The sequence below is a fragment of the Ixodes scapularis genome, unplaced genomic scaffold (assembly GCF_016920785.2).
Source record: "Ixodes scapularis isolate PalLabHiFi unplaced genomic scaffold, ASM1692078v2 PGA_scaffold2__306_contigs__length_199485367, whole genome shotgun sequence".
Classification (NCBI taxonomy): domain Eukaryota; kingdom Metazoa; phylum Arthropoda; class Arachnida; order Ixodida; family Ixodidae; genus Ixodes; species Ixodes scapularis.
In genome coordinates, this window is record NW_024609857.1 from 157,422,431 (window position 1) to 157,429,483 (window position 7,053).

The window sequence follows — 7,053 nt, forward strand, 5'->3', positions numbered from 1 at the left end:
CCACGACGAGATTTGTCAGGGTGTCTAGCGACTGGGAAAACCGGGAATTGTCGGGGAAATTTTAATTACCGGGAAAAATCAGGGTTATTGTCAAAAAGCAAGCCCAGTCAGGGAAAATAAGCCAGAAATGCCATTGAGTGCCCTGAGCAAACACTTGAGGACAGAAAAATAGGCAATAAATTATGCTTGGGGCGAAGCATGGGCTCTGCTCACCCGATGTAGAGTGCGCTACCCAATGCACAGGGAACAGCCAACAAATCCAGTCCAAGCCTTGGATTGGATAGAGGGCGCGACGCTAGGCTAGATCCAGTTAGAGCTATTAGATTTAGTAACAAATGGGAAAGCCGCAGACTTTAATCGAATCCAAGCCGAAAGTAATTGAAAGTGTGCATCTGGCGGCCATGCTGCCATTCGGTTATTGACGTGTGTGCTTGAGCGTCGTGTTTTCCTTGTGCTTCCAGAAAGCGGCCTCTTCACTGACGATGTCGGCGGCAAAAAAGTGCTTGTTTAATCCGGTCTGAACAAACCCGAATATTTCGGAATATGCAAGTTGGATTAAGCCGGAGCAAAATTATCCTCACAGTGCTCAATGCTCAATGCCTTGTGTTGTGATGGCCTTATATATTTTACCGCCTCTACAGTGGTCGGGGAATTTCATCTGAAATTGTCAGGGAAAACCTAGAAAAGTCAGGGGGTCTCAAAATAATAATTTGCTAGACACCCTGTTTATGTATGGCTATATAAATGTGCAGATATCTATATATAGAACACAGCGAAGTAAGAAAAGACGTAAAAGGGAGCATGGACACAATTAAGCAAAGGTATAGCAGCCGTATCAAACATAAATAAGAGCAAGCTCGCGGAAGCACGTCGGAGCGGTAGAGCTTGCTATCCCGATGTCCTGCGGTTGTAGTTATTTTTTTTTTTAGTTGGTATTTGTGATAATAAAATGATAGCATTTCGTGGTCACTATTTCATTCAGTTACAGTATTGCTTTCTAGAATAAAGAAAAATGTTCTTGTAAATTCTTAACACTTCCATGTCCCCCTCCCCCCCAGAAAAAAAACATTTGGTTTGATTTGCATTTACTATTTTGAAAAGCACTTGGGGAATAAAAAGCACACACTCTTTATGGCGAAGTGAAAGTAAATGGAACTAGACCACTTTTTAAAATGCCCGAGACTGGGTGAGAATATGTGAAGCCTGAAGAGTATCTTCAGGCTTCACATATTGGTATAGGTGGAATTCACACAGCTAATGGTAAATTCCACCTATACCAGGGGTGCCAAACTGCTGCTCTTTGTGGTTCGAATTGCAGCTTCCTTGGTCAGCATTCTCCCTCCCTGTCCCCCTTCCTATTTCCCACAAGATTAGAAAAAAAAAAAAACAATAAACAACATAATTCCATTCTATAGTAGGTTACAAGTCAAGAAGGTAGGAGAAGCTCCTCCCACAAGTGTGATGCGCCCGTTTCAAATCTCTCCGCAGTCGAAAGAAGAGTTCATTGGAAACGCTTTTTGGTCCGCTTCAATAGATTCCCACTTGTCTCCGATCCCACTTTTTAAGAAAGCGACCTTTGTATTCGTCGGAGAGTGAACCGAGCCCCTGAAAGCAGCCTTTGTATCCATCGGGGGGGGAAGCTAATCCCCGAAAGTCGTATTTGTTTCCGTCGGTGGGGGAGAACTCTAATCTCCCTCTCGTGCCTTCCACAATGCTAAGTCAAAGTCGAAAGATAAAGCAAATATGTACAGAAAGGCAAGACCCACCTCGCGCGTTGGCCGCGACGTCACGGAAACGGTGGGACGCTATTGGATGCGGGGGTGGCGGAGGGATATCTGATTCCCTTTGAGGGGCATTTGCCGCTACCTTCTTAACCTGTAACTGACTATAGCATCCTTCTGCCATCGTACACGTATCAGACCATCCGGGTCAGTGGCTGCCTCACCATGCATGCACTTTTGTTTCACTGTTTAAAAACTGTTTTGCATCCCATTCTTTGTCACATTCGAAGTCAAGGATGATGCTTATCACCAGGACAAAGGTTATGTATGTAGTCCATTTAAGCTTGATCCAAGTTGCAAGGTGCTGGTTTCACAAATGGAGATGCACAAGGAAGATGCATTATGAGCCGTATGATTGAGTAGCTCCTCATTTCAAATCGTTATATTTTATGCCTCTTTGCATATGACCATCTGACCACCCACTGATTGAATGCTGTAGAGGAGAAATTTAGCCAGTGCACTGACTACCAATCTCGAGGCATTGCAGCACATGTAGAGGTGAATACATGACTGCAGGCCAGTACAATGCTGGATCATATTGAAACCACCAAAGGTAGGGATTGAGCCCAGGATACTTGGGTTCGATCTGCACTGTTAGCATTCACTCCTTGTGCTACAAGGTGCAGTATGTTGAATGTACTGTGACACCAATCTATGGCCTCAACTGAATGCATGAAAGTTTTTTCATTAAGGTATTATTGTGGACAGACAGTGCTGGCGTGCCCGTAAGTTCTTTCAACAGCTGTTGTTCAACGTAGTAAAGTTAATGCCCCATACTCTCTACTTCGTTGGAAATTGATGGCTACTAGAGTTTGTGGGGCCACAGATGTAGAAAAAGGCTGGATTGATTGTTTCAGCTCATATTGTCCACGGGGGTACTGTTATGGTGCTCAGCTCTGTTTTCAGCAGAATAAACAACTATTTGGGTAACCAATCTTTAAAGATGTAAGACCTACTTCTTTGGTTTGGTGGTCCACTGGAGACATTTCCTTGAGCCTCTTTTGCGGGTGCATGTCCCTGTGGCTCAGGTGGATGGCTCTGCTGCTCAATGTCCAACTCCTCTGCCGCAACCTCTTAGTAATATTGAGGGCTGTTGAAAAACCAGAGTTTTCATTCACAGTGATGTGATTGCTGCATCATTTATGCCTAAGTACACCTAAATACCTCTTGCCACATTTTGCCGAAATACAATCAATTCGCGCCAGCATTGCGACCAAGCAGAAGTACACACCAAGCAAAAAACAAAGTTTGAACACTTCTAACTATTCCACTTAGTAACAAAGCCACCCAAGGACACCAACAAAAAAAACCCAAAGCACACATCACCCAGACACGTTCCCCACCCCAGAGAATGTTTTCCTCATAGCCAGAGAATGTTTTCCTTTGTGCTTCCAGACTGGAAGGCTTTTGGATCCTGACCTCAGTTGTGTCCAGCAATATGCGCATATCAGGAAATTCTCGAAAACATGCAGGCATGTAGTGTTAGACCTCAAGAAATTTCGGGAATCGTGTAATAATTTTCAGTACGTCCTTCAGCATAAAAATCTTCTGTGTTTCTAGACTGGATGGCTTTTGAATTCTGACCTCAGTTGTGTCCAGCAATATGCGCGTATCAGGAAATTCTCGAAAACATGCAGGCGCGTTGTGTTGGACCTCGTAAAGTTTCGGGAATCGTGTAATAATTTTCAGTGCTTGCCTTTTCTAATGTTGTCTAAACTTACTGTCCGGTTGCAAATTTCTTGACACTTCTTAACAAGCTCTTTATTATTCTATTGTTTCTTTAACTCAAAATCCAGGAGCTCATTTCATTGTTTCTGCCTTTCTACATCGCTTTCCAGTTCCTTAATCCTGGCATGAAGAAGCGCAACTTCTTTGTTTGTCAGATAAGATCCCCCATGTTCAATACTCGAGAAGTAAGAGCTCGGCTTAGGATTTGGAGTTACTTCAGACCTTGTCTCTATTCCTAGTACATCACTAGGTCTTTCTTTGACAACACCTGCAGGACAGTTGATTCCATCAGTTGGAACAAAAGGAAGGTCTTTGTCCATCACAACAGGTTGCTCGTCCTCGTTCATGGGTACGCCACCACCGTCACTGTCTGGTGATACTGTCACAGAATTCGACTATTTTTTTTAATCTTTTTTTTTTTTTTAAGTTTTTGCGAGGGAGCGCATCCGGTCGTCGGACGCCCCCTTGCCCCGGCGCGTTGAGCGGCAGGGTTCGGGCCCCGTCCACTTTTTGTTTTATGGCCCCTGGCCCCCTCGTCGGTTGAGTGGGAGAGTTCGGGCCTCGCCCGCTTTTTGTTTTGTGGCCCCTTGGCCCCCCTCGTCCCGAAGACGTTTCTCGCGGGGTTGTTAGTTGGAGGCGATCCGATGGGCCGACTCGCTTCCCGGAATGTTGGGAATAGCTTCCCGATGTCTGAGTGGGGGTGCGCTTAATGGCTCGCTGGGGTAGGCTCACTGCGGGGCTTGCCAGTGTGACATGTGTTTTTTTTTATATGTATTTTTGTTGTTGCCACTGCAGAGAAACAATTATTTTTTGGGCAAGGGAGAGTGGTGTCTGCCGCTGGAATTAGGGAAAGGGAGGACCTCGGATTGATTCCGAGCCGAGTCAAGGCAGTGTGTGCGAAGACTGGACCGGTGGGTGGACGCGACGCGAAAGTTGGGAGCGACAACGGGTGCGGCGGAAGGGGGAACGCGGGAAGAGCTTGGAGCGGCTCTGCAGGCCCCCCAAGTGTGTGTTCTCGTGGGTGAGTGTGGTGCTGAGGAGCATCTCACGGAGCATCCAAGCACGCACAGACTTTCCCGTTTCGACCAGCGCCGCAACGGGCCCGCATCACCCACACCACTCTCCGGACCCAGGTTCACTCACTTACTTTAGTAGAATTGTATACCAATTTAGTCATTATTGTGTTATACTTTTTTGTTTGTTTGTTCTTGTGTACTGTCCAGTGTGGACAAGGCCTTTAAACCGCTGCTCTGCCGTTTTTGTTTTTTTTTTGTTTTGTGAGTAGCGCCTGCGCGATAAGAAAAGCGGTGTGATTTTTTTTTCTTTCTTGAATTTCATTATGTGTAAAAGCGCCGCGCGCGAGAAGGGCAGAGTTAGCATGTGATTATGATTTCGTTTGCGTTTGGTGTATGCGTTGAGTCTTGAACAGGATTCAAGTAAATCCTTCTTTATTTTAACGCAACGTCTTTGTCTCGTTCCTCGCCCCTCACAGTGAGTCCGTCCACCAGGGCGTGGACCTATCGTCCGGTCAGCGGTCCTAACAAAATTATAAATTTTGTTTGCATGGGGATCATTTGGATGTTTTATTGTTAATTTTCTGAACCTGTGACAGATACAGTCGGGCTTGTTGAAGAGCATTGATGTTGCACATTTTGAATACCACCATATTTCAGGCATAAAAGCTTTACAGCAAAAGAAAATTTCTAGAAAAATGTTAAAGCTCATAAAACCTGTTCATTAAGTAGACACCTTTTTTGGTCAACTTCCTCCAGATTCGCTCATTTTCTTCATTTGAACTTGCTAAGGACATGAAAACTCGAGCTCATACTGTGACCTGTATTATACAAACATTTCTTGCTTCAAGCAGGGTGCAGCAGACTAGCAATTCCATTGCACTTGGCTTTTGCAGCTGTAGAGGCTCTCAACACATCGGGGCTCTGCGCACTAGGCATGGTTCATCCAGTTCTTCTCTGGGAACAACAAAGGGCTCCGCAGATGCGAGGATGATGTTGTTAACAACACATACAGCTATCACAAACATGTGGATCATATGAAGGTTGTCCATGTTGAGGTACTTCAGTCGTCGAAATTTTCCCTTTAGCTAGGCGAAAGCTCGCTCCACCATTGACCATGTGGCACTTAAGGCCACATTAAATCGGCTTTGTCTTTCCATAAGATGGCCGTTGTCTTGGTAAGGATGCATGAGGTTGACTTGGGGGTGATATTCTGAGTCTCCAAGGATGTGATACTTTTCGGAAAGGGAACTAATGATGTCGTCCAAGCCAGAATTCGCAAAGATCCGTACGTCATGTAGGCGACCTGGGGACCAACGTGCACATGGGTGAACACCAGGCTGCTATCGCAGTAGCCCTGCAGGACGACGGAATGAAACTCTTTTCTATTGTAGTATGCTGCCTGCTCATCTTTGGGAGCTGTAATGGGCACGACAGCCGTCGACTGCACCCACAACACCTGGAAATTTCCACTTACGTTCAAAGTGCCCGGCCACCAGGGCATCCTGCATCGGCCACTGCATCATGGGCGATGCACGTCGTGCCCACACTGACACTACCTCTGGAACTATGAACTGAAGGGTGCTTTTACGCACTCCAAACCGGTCCGTGACACCGTGGTGGGATTCCTGGTTTCCCAGGAGCCATAGCGTCATTGGGACGTTGGAGGCAGTAGGTATCTTAGCTGCAATGGTTTTAGTCAGGTTGGAGTCAGTCAACTGAACCAACACCTGGAATGTGTGGAACGAAACTTTTAATAAATGAAAAAGAGACCATAACACACTGTATGAAAGTGCTAGGCGATATGCTATTTGGCTACCTCTTATAGCTAAAAGAAAATATCCAGGTTTTTGGATATTTTTACAGGCCCAATAATTAGCAAAAATTTAAAGTTGCCAGCAGTTTGACATGTTTACGTCCTGACGGGGTATTTATTTGTATTTCTTCACGTAATCAATTTTTCTTTTTTTTTTTTTCATCTTGTGAAAATCAACTTTTACTTACCGCTTTGACTTTATTCATTCAGAGGCTGGCACATGTTCCCCTTCCTACTGGCTGTCTTCCTGCAAAAGAAAATATTATTTTTCAATTTTAATACTTGAACCAAAATTTATTGGCCTTCCTTGCAATTATTTTTTTTCCTGAAGCCTCAAAAGGAATTCCGACTACAGAAATAACTGCATGCATTCGGAACATTACTCGAACATTGATGTGTACATCCTGAAGTGTTCCTTGAACTGCATGTCCGTATAGCATGGAACAACTTCGGACAACAAATCCTTCTATTCTCTGAATCCTACCAAAGCCTGAAGGCTCGGGGGAATCTGCGGAAGCGTATGTTATAAGAATGTATCTTGTTGCACTATGCATGCAGACATACCTTCAGGGATTACTTGCTTGAGGGCGCCAAGCACCTGTTTCACTCTTCGCTTAGCTCTTCTTTGCTGATACAAAAACTCGTTGAAGTCGTTGTCAAGTAAAATATCAACAAGCGGGCTGTTTCCGTCTGATGCCATGATGTCTGCTGCCAT

General features: G+C 45.0%; 1 pseudogene; it reads right to left on the reverse strand.

Annotated features, from left to right (window-relative positions):
- Positions 1-5,368: 5,368 nt before the first annotated feature.
- Positions 5,369-7,053, reverse strand: LOC120844464 (annotated as a pseudogene).